This window comes from Chiloscyllium punctatum, chromosome 45 (assembly GCF_047496795.1).
Source record: "Chiloscyllium punctatum isolate Juve2018m chromosome 45, sChiPun1.3, whole genome shotgun sequence".
Classification (NCBI taxonomy): Eukaryota; Metazoa; Chordata; class Chondrichthyes; order Orectolobiformes; family Hemiscylliidae; genus Chiloscyllium; species Chiloscyllium punctatum.
This window is the reverse complement of record NC_092783.1, coordinates 14,590,299-14,607,506: the sequence shown is the minus strand read 5'-3', so window position 1 is coordinate 14,607,506 and position 17,208 is coordinate 14,590,299. Positions and strand designations below refer to the sequence as shown.

Below are 17,208 nucleotides of genomic sequence, written 5' to 3'. Positions count from 1 at the left end.
TAGAACACGGGTTGGCTATTCTTCCACATGATAATTTCCAACTGCAGTCATATCAAAGGTTGGACCAAACATGGATGATGCTGCTGTCCAGAATGCCAGTCACCTCCCCTATTTACACACATCCACATATGTGGTTCCAGAACAACAGAAAGTTTGCCCTCGAAGAAAGTTAGCACAGTGGTGAATGGTTCCCTGCCCAAACCGAAAATGTAAAAAGCAAGCGAGGATAATTAGTCCCACAGTTTTTCAGCTCAAATTCAAAGCACATTTTGGATCCCAGGTAATCAGGTGGGAAAGGAGAGCAGAGCAAAGATGCAGGGCCACATCTAATCTGCATAACTGGTAGAGTCAGGTCAAGAACTGTATGAGCTTCCCATTTCTACATCTGCACTTGAGCAGATTTTTCACACATTTTCTTTAAATAAGCCAACTTTGCAAACCAAGGCTTTAATTATGTCCTTAAAATTAAAAGTTGCCAATTCTGCTTACATTTTTAATTTCCTCCACTTCCATCCAAACAATGGTCAGAACTAATGCAAAGTTACTTCATTATTATAACGTGTAGTACTTCTAAATTATACTGTGCTGGTGTTCCATCTAATTTAATGATCACCATGAGCAAATCCAACAACCAGTGACTCCACTCTAACAGGACATGACAACAGGCTGTGGTAACTGACAAAATTCAACACAAGAAATAGGCCAGTTGAACCTGCTCTGTCAATACAAATACATGAAAAGGAAAATTATGCCACCCAATCAATCAAGTTTGCTCCAGCATTTAGTGAAATCATAAATGACCTTCATTTAACCTCAGCTGTACATTCCTTTGGATCCCCAATAATCTTTTATCCCCTTGTAATCAATTATCCCTTAAGAATATTTAAAGACTCTGCATCCATTGCCCTTTGAAGGAGAAAGTTAAAAATCACAATGAGGTTATTGTCCAACAGTCTAGATTAGAGAGTGGTGCTGGAAAAGCACAGCAGGTCAGACAGCATCCAAGTAGTATGAAAAATTGACGTTTCGGGCAAAAGCCCTTCATCAAGAATAGAGGAATATTCCTGATGAAGGGCTTTTGCCCGAAACGTCGATTTTCCTGCTCCTCCGATGCTGCCTGACCTGCTCTGCTTTTCCAGCACCATTCTAATCTAGACTCTGGTTTCCAGCATCTGCAGTCATTGTTTTTACTTAGTTGATTTTAACCCTACTGCGAATCCTCTTGTAAGGATGCCTGCCTTGAAGAAGTTTTCCTCCTCTCTCTACAAGTATCTCAGGGAGTCTCTCTCTCACTGCAACCCCCAGGTCATTTCCTCTGCCCTGAAGCTGTTCAACCATGTCCTGAAAAGCTCTATTCCTGATAAAGGGCTTTTGCCCGAAATGTTGATTTTCCTGCTCCTCGGATGCTGCCTGACCTGCTGTGCTTTTCCAGCATCACTCTAATCTTGACTCTGGTTTCCAGCATCTGCAGTCCTTGTTTTTATCTATTGCCCAACAGGTTTATTTGGAAGCACTAGCTTTCAGAGCACTGTTCCTTCATCAGGTGGTTGTGCCTGACAAAGGAGCAGTGCTCTGAAGGCTAGTGCTTCCAAATAAACCTGTTAGACTAGAACCTGGTGTCATGTGATTTTAACTTTGTCCACCCCAGTCCCTCCACATTATGACTTTTGAAGGATGGAATTTCAAATAAGCACAACCATCAAAAAAATATTTCCTCATCTGTTTCAAATGGGCTTATTTTAAAACTGTGGCCTTCGTTCATGACATTCCCACAAAAGAAAACATCTTTTCAAAATGCAGCTAGTTAACTCCCTTCAGGATCCTAAGTCTCAATTAAATAACTTCTGACTGTTCTAAACTCCAAAAGGATACAAACCTGACCTTTCTAACCTTTTCTCAAAGCAATCCACTCATTCCAGCTATTAGTTTTGAAACCTTGTCTGAACTGTTTCCAAAGCATTAACATCCTTCCCCAAGTAGAGTGACCAGTACTGTACATAATACCACAGATGCAGTCTCACCAATGTTCTGTATAACCGAAGCATAATCGCCCTACTGTGGCATTCAATTTTCCTTGAAATGGAAAACATTTTATTAGCTTTCCTGATTACCTGCTATTCTTGCACACTTTGGTGATTCATACGTGAGAATGCCTAGATCTCTCGGCATCTCAGATGTCTGCAACGTCTCACCATTAAGATAATATGCTTATTTATTACTCTGTCAAAATGGACAATTTTACACTTTCCCATACTGCACTCCATTTTCCAGATCTTTGCCCAAAAACAATCTATATTCCTTTGTATGCTGCTTATACCATCTTCACAAATCACTTTGCTGCCCATTTTTTGTCATCAAATTACCATACCTTTGATTTCTTCATCCAAACCCTTTCTATGAACTGTAAAGAGTTGATGCCTAGTACCAACCCGCAGCACACATGAGACTATGACAGCCTAGGAAAAAAAAACTTTATACCTACTCTCTGCTTCCTGCTAGCGAGCCAATTTTCTATCAACGCCAATGTTACCTCCCTACACATGAGCTCTTAGTTCACAAAGAATCATGGATGTTCCTGGGCTTAACTCCACTTGTCAAATCACTTCATATCCAACAAAAATTTGTTTGTCCCAGACTTAAACATATTCAATAATTCAACATCCAGAACACTATCAGACCAATGAACTGCCATCTATTAACTCAACATCTTAATCTACCTGCCACAAGGTCAGTGTATTTTTAAAGACTTTTAAATGCAACTAGCTCCATTGCTTCTTTAAACAGTTTGACACGCAAAACTGAATATTCAGTTCTTCCAACTCCAAGTGTTTAGAATAGTCAGCCATATAAACAATACACTCCTGTAACCACTGGAATGAAACTGTACATTGGTTTTAAAAAATGCAGTATATACTCAAAATGAAGAGAAGCATAGACTTAAAAGAATTTTTATATTAATTCTTAACTTCTATATTTTACAAATTCAAGCATCTTGAGGACAACTCTTATTAAAGTATATTGTGGCATTTGTAAGCTAGTAAAAAGATGATAGTATATTAAAAACTGTAGAGATTAAGAAATTTGAAGACAATCAAGCACTGATCATCAAGATTGGCATACAAGTCATCTTATTCAATTAAGACAATGCTGCAGCCTTGCAATGCTTAAAGCAACTATTACAGTAATATAATGCATAAACAGCCAGCATCCAGCTCCTATTCCCATTTTACATTCACAAATGCAGCAATTTATCTCTGTCTTAGCCCCTATATCTTGCTTTACTGCCTCAAAATAACATTTTTGTTACAAGTTATTTGGAGGATCAATTATTACTTCCTTGCACTCCTTTTCCATAAATCTTTAACGACAGTATGCAAGCTTTTATCAACAATGCAATGAAAATGAAATCAACTGTTAACCTTGAATCTTGAGAAGTTGTTACTTGCATACATAAGGATTGATATAGAGTCACAGAATCCAGATTGTGCAGAAAGAGGCTACTTGGCCCACCAGGGTGGAGGAGGAAGGTTGTTTTTCAAACCGGAGGCCCGTGACCAGCAGTGTTCCATGGGGATCGGTCCGCTTTTGTTTGTAGTTTATCTCCTATATTCTCATCCAAATCGCTTTTATACAGTTAGTAAGTTTCCAGATGACAGCAAAATTAGTGGTATTGTAATAACCTTCTTTACTGTCTACTGAGAGATCTTGATCAATTGAGTCAGTAGACAGGAGTGGCAAATGAAGTTTAATTTGGATAAATGTAAAGTACATGTATTGCATATTGGTAAAATAAATAAAGGCAGGACTTAACAGATTCATGGCAGGGCCAACATATCATTGTAGAACAGAAAGATCGAGGGGCTCAGGTACATAATTCTTTGAAATTTGCATCACAGGTATACAGGGTGGTTAAAAAGGTGTATAGCACACCTGCACTCATTGTTTAGACCTTAATTCTCGGAGTTGGGATGTCATGCTGAAGTTGTACAGGATGTTGGCGAGGTTTCTTTTGCAGTACTGTGTAGAGTTCTGATCACTCTCCTATCAGGAGGATTTTATTAAACTGAAGAGGGTTCAGAAAATATTCACTAGGTTGTCGACGGGTACAGAGGTTGGAGATATAAAAATAAGCTGGATCTTTTTCCACCAGTGCATAGGTGGTTGACGGGGCACCTGATAGAGGTTTATAAATCATGAGGGGCATAGGCAAGGTGGCAAGTATCTTTTCCCTAGGTTAGGGGATTTCAAGATAAGGGGACATATTTTTAAAGTGAAAGGAGAATGTTTTAAGGAAGACATGGCAGGCAACTTTTTTCTTTTACGCACAGACTGATTCGTGTGTGGAATGAACTATCAGATATAGTGGTGGTTGTAGGTACAGATACAACATTTAAAAGACATTTTGATAAGTACATGAGTAGCAAAGGTTTGGAGGAATATGCCAGCAAATGGGACTTGTTTATTTTGGGAAGCCGGTTGTCATGGACTGAGAGGACCAAAGGATCTGTTTCCATGCTGTATGACTATGACTCTAATAATTCTGCATCGATACTCTGAATCTGGCCCAAACCCAGATCCCTATCCTATGCCTCTACACCTGCCTGCACATCCCTGGACATGATTGACAATTTAGAATGGCCAATTTATCTAACTTGTACAGTGGAAGAAAACTGCAGCACTCAGAGTAAGCTGCAAACACAGAATATGCAAACTGCATACAATAAGTCACTCAAGGCTGGAATTGAACTCAGATCCCTGGTGCTGAGATAGCAGTACCAGTTACTGTGCTGTCTCAAATATGTAAATATGGATCAGGTGCCCTTCAATCATTATGACAGGGACCAAAATCAGTACGACAGTAAGGACCGAAGACCTGGATCAAAGCAGTTATAAAAGTACAGGTGACATTATTAATCCTTCCAGTGGCCATCTTTCCTCCCACAAAGTTACAGTTCTTCACATGTGCAGACTTGGTCCTCGTCTTTCAAGCTAGGAAATTTCAGGATAATGGAGAAAACATTCACTGAAGACCTAAATTCACTGGAAGCCTGCTTAGGAATATGAAACCTTCAACCAAATTCTGCCCAGATTGTTGTTTCAAACTTCCACCTGAACAACTCTACTTTTGTGGCCAACCACTATTCCATGATCCATTTCTAAAATTCTCAATGGTATATTGCCCTGTATGCATTACTTCCGCAACACTGGAGTCAAGGTTGGTGCTGGGTCCACTACTTTTCATCATTTATATAAAGGATTTGGATATGAACATAAGAGTAAGTTTGCAGTTGACACCAAAACTGGAGGTATAGTGGACAGCGAAGAGGGTTACCTCGGATTACAATGGGATCTTGATCAGTTGGGCCAATGGGCTGAGGAGTGGCAGATGGAGTTTAATTTAGATAAATGAGAGGCGCTGCATTTTAGGAAAGCAAATCTTAGCAGGACTTATATACTTAATGGTAAGGTCCTCAGGAGTGTTGCTGAACAAAGAGACCTTGGAGTGCAGGTTCATATTTCCTTGAAAGTAGAGTCGCAGGTAGATAGGATAATGAAGGCGGCGTTTGGTAGGTTTTCCTTTATTGGTCAGACTACTGAGTATAGGAGTTGGGAGGTCATGTTGCAGCTGTACAGGACATTGGTTAGGCCACTGTTAGAATACTGTGTGCCGTTCTCCTTCCTATCGGAAAGATGTTGTAAAACTTGAAAGAGTTCAGAAAAGATTTACAAGGAGTCTGCCAGGGTTGGAGGATTTGAGCTACAGGGAGAGGCTGAAGAGATTGGTGCTGTTTGCCCTGGTACATCGAAGGCTGAGGAGTGACCTCAGAGGTTTATAAATTCATGAAGGGCATTGATAGGATAAACAAAGTATTTTCCCTGGGGTGGGGAGTCTAAAAGTAGAGGACATAGATTTAGGTGAGGGGTAAAGATATAAAAGGGACCTCAGGGCCAACTTTTTCACGCAGAGGGTGGTACATGTGTGGAATGACCTGTCAGAGGAAATGCAACAGGCTGGTACAACTGCAACATTTAAAAGGCATCTGGATGGGTAGATGAATAAGAAAGGTTTGGAGGGATATGGGCCAAGTGCTGGCAAATGGGACTAGATTAGGTTGGCATGGAGGAGTTGCACCAAAGGGTCTGTTTCCATGCTCTATGACTGAGGGTTAAACTCAGAAATTGGCAGGTACCACCTTGAGCAGCACAGTCATCACTATGCACTGCTTCACTGCCCCAAGTTGACTTAACCTGACTGAGGATGTGCCATTAAAAAAGTTGATATCCATCTCTAAGAAGAGCGAGATAATTGTCTTAAACTTCAAAACCAAAAGTTTAATTGGCTTACAGTACGAGCAAACATTAAAACTTCTGATGTCTTCCCTGTAGGTATCTTCCTCAAAAACACTAGATGATAACTAGCAAAGCTGAACTATTGGTAAAGGATTTCAAAGAAAATCCACGTATCTGTCAAATATCCTATAATTACCAACAGAGCACACTCCACACCTGGAAAACCAAAACTAATCTTGCAATGAACCACATCCTGGCTGACTGCAGGAACTACCAACTGCAACAATGACCACAGTGGTTAAGATCCACAATTCAACCTTCAGATTGTGCAGATTCAATCTTTAGCCACTTGAGGCTAGGCCAAGCAAGGAACAAGTGACCACTCACCTAAGTGGAACACCACAAACAGCTCAAGTTGAGACCTTTAATATCTGCAGACTACTACTAACATAGTAACCTTTTGCCTGGTGAGGTATATTCCTGGTGACATCATAACCAGTGCATAAGCTGAAGCTACTGCATGGATGGATAGTGTGCATCACACTGCAAATGCTTCCACAGCCATAGTAACAAAAAGAAACGACAAATACTCATTTCAATCAGCACTCATTAACCCTGCTGAAGCAGTATGTTTGTGATAATGCAGTGTCTGCATGGAAGTGGAAAGCAAGGATTTAATTTGAGTCTATATGTACACCAATGTGTATTAATTTTAAAGGCATAAACTGTCCCACTTACCTTGGCCAGATAAACAACTTTTAGGGACTAGCCTATGGTAAGAGAGGTTGGAATAGTCATAGAAGTCTAGGTAGAATAAAAAAATTTCAAAAAGGACTTTTAAGATGTATAAAAAAAATCAGAGAGAGAAAGTGACTTAGAGAGGGTGGTTGAGACAACTGAAAGCCATAATTTATGACAAGTAAGGAAGAGCTCGTATTGTAGACAAAAGCAAATTTTAAAGGCATGTTGCTGATGAAGAGGGGAATAACACTAAAGACAAAAATTGAACATGTAACTGGAATCCACGTTGGTTACTGTGGCAACAGACAAGAGCTATGGATTCAGGGGAGCTGAAATTTACAGAAGAGGGCATCACGGGGGCTCAGTGGTTAGCACTGCTGCCTCACAGCACCAGGGACCCATATTCAATTCCAGCCTCAGGACAGCGACTGTATGTGGAGGTTGAACATTCTCCCTGTGTCTGAGTGGGTTTCCTCCAGATGCTGTGCTTCCCTGCTACAGTCCAAAAATGTGCTGGTTAGGTGAATTGGCCAAGCTAAATTCCCCATAGTGTTCAGGGATGTGTAAGTTCGATGCATTAGTCAGGGGAAATGTGGAGTATTAGGGTATCATAGAATTCCTACAATATGGAAACAAGCCGTTCGGCCCAACAAGTCCACACCGACCCTCCAAAGAGTAACCCACCCAGACCCATCCCTCCCTCCCCCCCTCTATATTTACTCCTGACTAATGCACCTAACTTACACATCCCTGAACACAATGTGCAATTTAGCACAGCCAATTCACATAACCTGCACACTTTTGGATTATGGGAGGAAACTGGAGCACCTGGAGAAAACTCACACAGACGTGGGGAGAATGTGCAAACTCCACACAGACAGTTGCCGGAGGCAGGAATCGAATCCTGGTCCCTGACACTGTGAAGCAGCAATACTAACCAGTGAGCCATCATGGTCTGCGTGGACCTCTTTGGGGGTCTGCATGGACTTGTTGGACCAAAGGGCCTGTTTCCACAATGTAGGGATTCTACAAAGTGGAAGATGTTAGTGTGATGAAATGATGGCAGTATCATGAAATTTAAATTGCATCTTGACAAATTACAGAATGGATCTCAATATACCTTGTAGTTTATGGCCCAGCACTACAAAATGGCTTAAAAAGGCTGTTCTTACCCTGTATGCAGATGATGTTCTTCTATTCCTCAGTAATCCTCTGATGTCCGTACCTCGCTTAATCCAAGTTATTATTACATTTAGCGCATTCTCAGGCTATAAAATTAATTTCTCAAAATCGGAGGCTATGCCAATGGGTGGCCTTGCTATGATACCCCACTTAGTGGATGGATCGCATTTTCCCTTTCGGCAGTCCCTGGAGGGTTTCTTATATTTAGGCATTTTTATTACCCCAGTATTTGGTCAGTTATACAAGGCTAACTTTGTGCATTTACTGGAAAGGATAAGGCAGGACTTCCAGCAATGGGGAGACCTTCCAATTTCCTGGCTGGGTAGAATAGCACTAATTAAAATGAATGTCCTGCCCCGTCTTCTATACCCTATGAGAATGCTTCCGGTGATGCTGCCAAGGCTGGCACTACATAAATTATATGGCTGGTTGGGTTCCTTTATCTGGAATCATAGACGGCCCCTCATTAAGCTGAAGAAGCTACAACTTCCACAGGCAAGGGGAGGATTGGACTTCCCAGATTTTAGGAAATATCAGTTAAGTTCCCTATTAAGTTACATAGCAGGTTGGGTCTAGTCTGACCCACAATCAAGCTGGCTGGGCATCGAGGCTTCTCAAGTAAAATGCCCACTTATTAACCTTTTATTTTCAGACAAGAGGAAAATCATTATGGATTACTGTAAAAACCCTATAATACTAAATACAATTAAAGCTTGGAATATAATGCGGCAAAATGAGGGCAACTCACATAAAACATCCCCCTATGCGCCGATAGTGGGAGCATGGGGATTCCAACCGGGGTTTACAGACGCCACTTTTAAACTCTGGAGATCCAGGGGTATCTCATGTCTAGGGGACCTATTTAAGGATGGGGTCTTGATGTCTTTTGAACAGCTGCATCAGAAATTCGGATTACCTAATGGAGACCTCTATCGATACTTCCAAATTCGAGACTATATATAGAAGAAGACTACGTTATTAGATAGTCTTTATAAATCAGATAGAGAATGTAGAGTCCTACGACCAAAGGGGGTATCCTCCATCAGTACCATTTATCATTTACTACATGATGAAGTATCGGGAGACATGGACAATCTGCTTAAAGCATGGGATCAGGAATTGGGACGAGAAATCTCTTTAGAAACTTGGAATGACGTTTGGGAAAATGCCAGAAGAATCACCATCTGTAACAGAATTCAGACTATCCAGCTGAAGATACTTCATAGGGCCCATATAGCACCGGATCGATTGGCAAAATTTAAGGCAGGGGCATCTCCAATGTGTCCCAAATGTAAAATAGAGGTGGCACTCTTGTACATTGTCTATGGACCTGTCATTAGATCCGTAGATACTGAACTAAAGTAGGAAGTGCCCTGACAGATATTTTAGGAACGGAAATTAAAGTGGACCCCGTATCTCTCCTTTTGGGCTTTTCGAACTTATCCTCCCTGGACATGTACGGGAAGAGACTATTTTCTATTCTCTCTTTCTGGGCAAGGAAAAATATTTTGGTAAACTGGGTGGCTGAGGGCCCCCCTGGACTTTCAAATTGGCACAGATTAATTATGGAATGTATTCCCCTTGACTTCCTTACAAATATGGTGCACCGAAAGACCGAATTATTTTATAAAATATGGCAGCCCTTCTTGAATTATATGAATACAGATATTTAAGCTATCCTAACAAGGGCTTTTATTTAATTGAGATTATGAACCTGGCTGGTCCAGGGCCCCTTGGGAGAGGAATCCTGCACGAATATGGGTTTTGTTACATTTGATGTTAACACATTCTAAGCATGTATTTCACAACCCAATTTCTATGTTATCCGCTGTTTTGTTTTCTTTCTCTTATTTGAATAATGTAAAAGACTTAAATATACACTCTGGTTAGTTGTAGGTTAGATTAGTAGTTAGTTGAGTTTTGTTTATTTTTCTCGATATTTTTCTTTTGTTAAATTTTGGTTATTATATATTTAAGATTTAATTGTATATCAATATTTGTACTTGAGAGTTTTGTTTATTTTTGTAAACTTGTAAAAATGTTAAATTTCTAATAAAAATATCTATTAAAAAAGGCTGTTCAGTTGTATTATAAATCCATTGTACTACTTTCTTTCGAGGAAATTAATTTATCACCCCTCTTTGATTCGGGCTGCACACAAAACCCTAGTAAGACGTATAAAATTTGGATTGCCCTGAAAAACTGTATTCAATTTGTCTATGGATTACAATCGTACCGAAAACTCATTTAAAAATTAATACCAATCAGATTAAAAGTCCAACGACAGAGTAAAAATGTGACCACTGCCAGTGCAAACACAATCCAATTCCTTCAGATATAAAGCTTGATCAGATTTCCTAAATAACAAAGCCACTCTTTTAAGATAAACCGGCTTGCATGGTGCGGGGACTGACTATTCAGAGACTGCTCCTCACCATAGTGCGACCAAAGCGGTTTGCGCAACGCGATACAGGAAATGAAGGTTCAATCACTAAACATTACGGGGGGGGAACATTCACCTGAAAAACCCGACTGTACCTGTCCAAGTCTGGTTTACCTCCTCGTTTACCGGCCAACCGGCCGGTCAGCCAAGACCGAGCAACTCCCCTGCCGCTCGGTTTCACCCGCCTCGGAGCCGAGTCTTTCGCCCAATGACGTGTAATGGAGAGGCGGGATGGTGAGTTGACAGCAATACCGAGGCAGACACGGGACGACCACCACCACCGGGCCTTCCCCCCACCTCCAACGCTCTAGTCTCCTCGCCGCAACCTAACACTATCAAGTGTGCCGATTGGCCAGAGGCCAGGCACGCAGCTGCTGACCACCTGTGATTGGTCACCAGACTACAGGGGAGTCCTCATTGGCTACCGCCAGAACAGACACAGAATCCAGGGGCTGGGTGAGCCTGGTGTACCAGGAAAGATTCTTCCTGCTTCAAGCCAGCAATGAATAAAGCAGTTCATGATGCAACACAAATCACAATAACAAACCAATAGTCATCGGAAAACAATGTAAAATTATTAAAATCCCAAAATGTTCATCTATTTAATGTTCCTTGAACACAAATATGACATGAATATATTACATATAAACCACACTGGTCACATTCGATACCAACAATTGCACTGCAGTCGTTTCCTTAGTATCTTATTTCATACGGCAAAACTATTTGGCAATTAAAAGATGCATTAAACGGACTGGCCGTTCAGCACCTCGTTAAAGTCCCTGTAAATATTTCTGCATTTATCCGCTATAATATTTGATCGACTCTCCAAATCTAGAACATTATAAGATAAAGTATTTTTTTAAGAATTTGGGTGTTCAGACATCGGGCAGATGTGAGTTTAATACGAATCTTCTAACCCAGCGCTAGGGACATTACTGCGCCACAAAAATCTTTAAAGAAAATGCTTTTGAAAATAGTAAACATTTCCTTTGCTCGTAATTAGGCTTGAGAATTATTCTGGACTAGAAATACGAACAATTCAAATTTTAATGATTAAGTATCTTAATTGTAATCAAGATTGAATAGTTAAATTGTGAAGTCAGGTTAAATAGAAATGGATTGTGCTCTATGGAGTTCAAAGGTTAACAGTGATCGAGGTGTTTGAAATGTTTCAAAGTAGATAAAAAAAACTATTTGTTTTGAATTTTCCAATCAAAGGAAAAGTGCACAATCAGGAGTGAAACTAGGAAGCACTTTCACACAAAGGACCGTAGAAATCTACGATTATTTCCCCCAAAAGGCTTGTGACACTAAAGTGGATGGAAACACAAGTTGTGACGTAGGTTTTTTTTTAGAATGGAGCCTAATGTCTGTATAGGTAAAAACAATGACTGCAGATGCTGGAAACCAGATTCTGGATTAGTGGTGCTGGAAGAGTACAGCAGTTCAGGCAGCATCCAAGTAGCTTCGAAATCGACGTTTCGGGCAAAAGCCATGCTCTTCCAGCACCACTAACCCAGAACCTAATGTCTGTATAGTTATGTTGACAGAAATTGCGCTATTATCTCAACACAGATTGACGCCTGCGTCTATTAGAGAGGGACTATTACATTGTCACAGAGATTAAATCGTTTATTTAGGGTGTAGATTTGCTCTCTGAGCTGTAAGTTTGATATCCAGACATTTCATTACTTGGCTAGGTAACATCATCAGTGGCGACCTCCAAGTGAAGGACGAAGTTGTCTCCTGCTTTTTATTTATATCTTTCTCCTGGATGGGGTTCCTGGGTTTGTGGTGATGTCATTGCCTGTTCGTTTTTTAAGAGGTTGATAGATGGCATCTAGATCTATGTATTTGTTTATGGCGTTGTGGTTGGAGTGCCAGGCCTCTAGGAATTCGCTGGCATGTCTTTGCTTAGCCTGTCCAAGGATAGATGTGTTGTCCCAGTCGAAATGGTGTTTTTTTTCATCAATGTGTATGGCTACAAGGGAGAGAGGGTAGTGTCTTTTTGTGGCTAGCTGGTGTTCATGTATCCTGGTGACTAACTTTCTTCCTGTTTGTCCTACGTAGAGTTTGTGGCAGTCCTTGCATGGAATTTCGTAGATGACATTGGTTTTGTCCATGGGTTGTACTGGGTCTTTTAAGTTTGTTAGTTTCTGTTTGAAAGTGTTGGGTTTGTGTGCTACTAGGATTCCGAGGGGTGTTAGTAGTCTGGCTGTCATTTCTGAAACTTCTTTGATTTTTGGTAAGGTGGTTAGGCTTTCTGGCTGTGTTTGGTCTGCTTGTCCTGGTTTGTTCTTGAGGAATCTGCGCACTATTTTTTTTTGAGTATCCGTTCTTGAATACGTTGTATAGGTGGTTCTCCTCTGTTTTCCGAAGTTCATCTGTGCTGCAGTGTGTGGATGCTCATTGGAATAGTGTTCTGATACAGCTTTGTGTGTGTTGGGATGGTTGCTGGTGTAGTTAAGTATTTGGTCAGTGTTTGTCGGTTTTCTATATACGCAGGTTTGTAGTTCTCCGTTGTCCTCTCTTTCGACTGTGACGTCCAGGAATGCTAGCCTGTTGTCGGTTTCTTCCTCCTTGGTGAACTTTATGCCTGTGAGTGTGTTGTTGATGATGTTAAATGTCTCTTCTATCTTGTTTCATTTTGTGATGACAAAGCTGTCATCTAGGTAGTGGACCCAAATTTTTGGTTTGATGGTTGGTAGGGCTGTTTGTTCTAGTCTTCACATTACTGCTTCTGCTATGAATCCTGATAGCGGAGATCCCATGGGTGTGCCGTTGTTTTGTTTGTAGACTATGTTGTTGAAAGTGAAGTGGGTGGTGAGGCACAGGTCCACTAGCTTCATGATATTTTCATTGGTAATGTGATTGATGGTGGTTGGTGTGTGTGTGATGGTCTCCTCTAAAAGTGTGGTAAGTGTTTCCTTTGCCAGGTCGATGTTGATGGAGGTGAACAGTGCTGTTACGTCGAATGAGATCATTGCTTCGTCTTCCTCTATTTTGGTGTTTTTGATAATTTTTAGGAATTCCTGGGTGAAGTAGATGGAGTGCTGTGACTCTTCTACTAGGTATTTCAGTCTTGCGTGTAGTTCTTTGGCCTGTAAGTTGGTGTTCCGGGTAGTGACTATAGGTCTGGGGGGGGGGGGTCTCCTGGTTTATGGAGTTTTGGTAGTCTGTAGAATCGTGGGGTGTTGGGGCCGTCGGGTTTCATTTTCTGGAATTCCATCTTGTTTAATTGTCCGGAATTGTGTCATTTTCTTAGGAGATATTTAATTTTGTTTCCTAGTTGTGGGGTTGGATCTAGCGCCACCTGTTGGTAGGTGTTGGTGTCTGCGAGTAGTGCATTGGCTTTCTCTATGTAGTCCCTTCTCTTCAGGATGACTGTGAGCCGACCTTTGTCTGCAGGTAATATAACGATGTTTTTGTCTTTTTTGAGATTTTCTAGGGCTTTCTTTTCAAACACATAGATGGCACCTAGATCTATCAACCCCCTCAAAAAACGAGCAGGAAATGACATCACCACAAACCCCAGGAACCCCATCCATGACAAACATATAAATAGAAAGCAGGAGACAACAGCTTCGCTTCACTTGGAGGTCGCCACTGATGTTACCTAGCCAGGTAATGAAACATCTAGATATCAAACTACAGCTCAGCGAGCAAACCTACACCCTAAACCTCAACCTGAGCTACAAACCTTGCATTGTTTATTTACTTAAGAATACGTAAAATATTGACTGGCATAATTTAAAGTGCAGGTAGGCAAATTGTGTTATATAGCTGCTTCTTCATCTATCTCATAGATCTGCTTACCGCAAAGTTTTGGGCGGGGCCCCAGCTATTTGACTCATTGCAATTTTACTGTGACAAATACCCAGGACCAGAAAAGGTTCCAGGAAGTACTGACAGTAAAACCAATTTTAAAGAAAAAGCCCCATATATTAAAATACAGAGACTCACTAACAGAGTGTTGTATTCAAAAAGTGATAACAAAATCATCCTTAGTACATATGGGCGGCATGGGGCAACTCGGAATCTTACAGCACAAAAGCTGGCCATTTGGCCCATTGTGCCAGTTAGGTTACATCAACCCAGACAGTGAATTTTCTACTAGTCACCCTTTTAGGTACTTCCTTCTTTCTCAAATTTAATTTGTCTACTACCTTTTTTAGTGATATTGGCAGCATCCCTTTTTTTGTTACACTGGCTTGGCATTGCATTCAGGACTATCCGTTTCCATTTTCCCCTTTCTTTTAGCAGTCTCTGTTTTGCTTTTCTTTTGCAAAAATATACTTTATTCAGATGTTACCTATAAGTGCATTACAAAATAGTTCAAGAGACATTCCAGAAAATACAATAAAAATATCAGGTTACTCGAAAGCATTACACTCTTAGCTGCCTCCATCGAAATGCAAAATTGGAACATTGACTAAACGTGACAAGCTACAAAGCGTTTATTAAGTTAACAGACTCTGAGGATATCACAGCAGAAAGAGCTCAGACAATTGCTTTTCCACACTGTGCAAAGTGTCCCAAACTTTACTGTGTCCCATCGCATGTAGTCCTGGACTTTGAAATGTGTCAATCTGCGGCACTCATTTGAGGACAACTCTTTGCATGAGATGATCCAGAGGTTCTGGGCAGATCAGATACCACCTTTCACCAAGCTGATGGTCCTCCATGTGTAGTTGATATTTGTCTTGATGTCTGTCTCAGGAATAGTCCCAGAATCAATCTCAACAAGAATCCATGCATCTCTTCCCAAATCTGCTCTGTAAAAGGCACATTCCAGAAATGGGTGTGTGACAGCCTCTTCATGACCCTAGGCATTTAGAGGGCAATATATGATAGAGCAGATAGTGTAGGCATTCATACAGGTCTGTTGGCTAGTGCCCTTGCTCCCAACAGCTCTTGGGGATTTTTAGAAAGGATTGATCTTCCCATATTCCTTCAGGGCTTCAATGACATTTTGTACCACTGCAACAACAGATGTGGTAGAAATTGCTTTCCTGTTCAAACTTTTCCACAATGGACAGGTGATACGCTATGGTCCAACTACCTGGTACCTGGGGTTAGGTAGAACCTCAGTACAAAGTAAAACTATGTGTTTGACCATCAAAGATCCAAGTCATAAGCCCATGTGGTAACTTGTACCAACAGCTCACCAGTTTTACATACATGTACTTCAAAACTCATCTTAATAAGTCTTATATTATTTCCATGTTTGCTGTCTATTAACTTAGAAGTACTTTTTCCATTCTAATGTTATTCATCTCTCCCAGACCTTTATATATGTTATGTCTTTGATTATCCTTTTTTCCGATGATTCATTCGGATGCACTTCCACTCATTGAATTTGCTTAAACCCGCCAATAGCTCTGGTTAATTTTCCCATAAAGACATTGGTTTCTGTCCTGTTGAGGTATAACCCAACCATAAAGTACAGCTGGCTAAACAAGAGCTCTGGAGTCAAATGTATGCAACATTAGAAATAAAACAAAATCAAGAGTTAGACCTATTCAGCTTGCAGGTTACAAATGAAAGAAATTAGGATAAAACCAGGTAAGACCATGAGCTAAATATTCCAGGCCCTAGAATTTTTAGAAATGACAAAGAAAGAGGGAAAGAGGGGTGCTAATACTGACAAAGACAATTATAGCAGAAATTAAGATTTCAGAAAAAATGATCATACAGTGAAAACATCATAACTTTGGCTCAGAATTCCATGTGTTGTTATTAACATGTGAATTGGTCAGGAATTTGTTGCCTGGAAGTGACAGCTCATTAATTAGGAATTGCCACAAGCTACTGTTTGATTTCAGCTGTTCTGCCAATGGCTTCCTGAAAAAGACATCTCACTCTTAAATTAACCTCCCCATCATTTTCATTCCACTAAATTCACCAGAGTTCATTTCAGCAATTTTTAACACAAATATCTTTGTGAAACCATGTTCATTATTAATGACTTCTGAGCAACTACTCTTGACCAGAAACTGAAAAACTTTAACAAGCGAAGTCCCATTACTTATGGATTTATCATTGGAGATTTGTTTAAAAATCCATTTTGTCCCTCTCTCAGGCCAATCTTTATTTTGCTCTGAAAACCAACAAACTTGTAATATTAACTCTTTCACTCTCTAAAGATGCTGTCAGACTTGACAATATTTTTCCCCCACTTTTTTGCTCTGTTTATTTCTCTTTCAAGTACCAGATTTGACATTGAAATTGCCACTTTTTTGATTGAAAACAGTATTAAAGTTTTCGCTCCCAAATATGCGATGGACATTTCAGAATTTCTTTTCAGTACTTTTATTTACTTTTGTTGAGTGTGTGTTGCTGGAAAAGACCAGAGGGCCGGAAAGTTGATTTTCCTGTTCCTCAGATGCTGCCTGACCTGCTGTGCTTTTCTAGCACCACACTCTCAATTCTGGTCTCCAGCATTTGCAGACCTACTGTCTCCACATTTTATTTACTACCAACCACTACTGTCTGAAAATTAACTAATACAACTGAGTAATTTTAAAATTTTCTTTTTTATCACTCTT

The 17,208-nt window shown here is 40.4% G+C and overlaps 1 protein-coding gene across 3 annotated transcripts in view; it reads right to left on the bottom strand.

The window, feature by feature from the left end:
- Positions 1-11,000, bottom strand: part of LOC140467176 (bcl-2 homologous antagonist/killer-like) — a 50,424-nt gene extending 39,424 nt beyond the window's left edge. Inside the window, exon 1 of one of the 3 annotated variants that reach the window (XM_072563339.1) lies at positions 10,734-11,000. The gene's annotated coding sequence lies outside the window, so the exon portion shown is untranslated. The remainder of the gene's footprint in view (positions 1-10,733) is intronic. The other 2 variants (XM_072563337.1, XM_072563338.1) reach the window with 2 other exon arrangements.
- Positions 11,001-17,208: the final 6,208 nt, after the last annotated feature.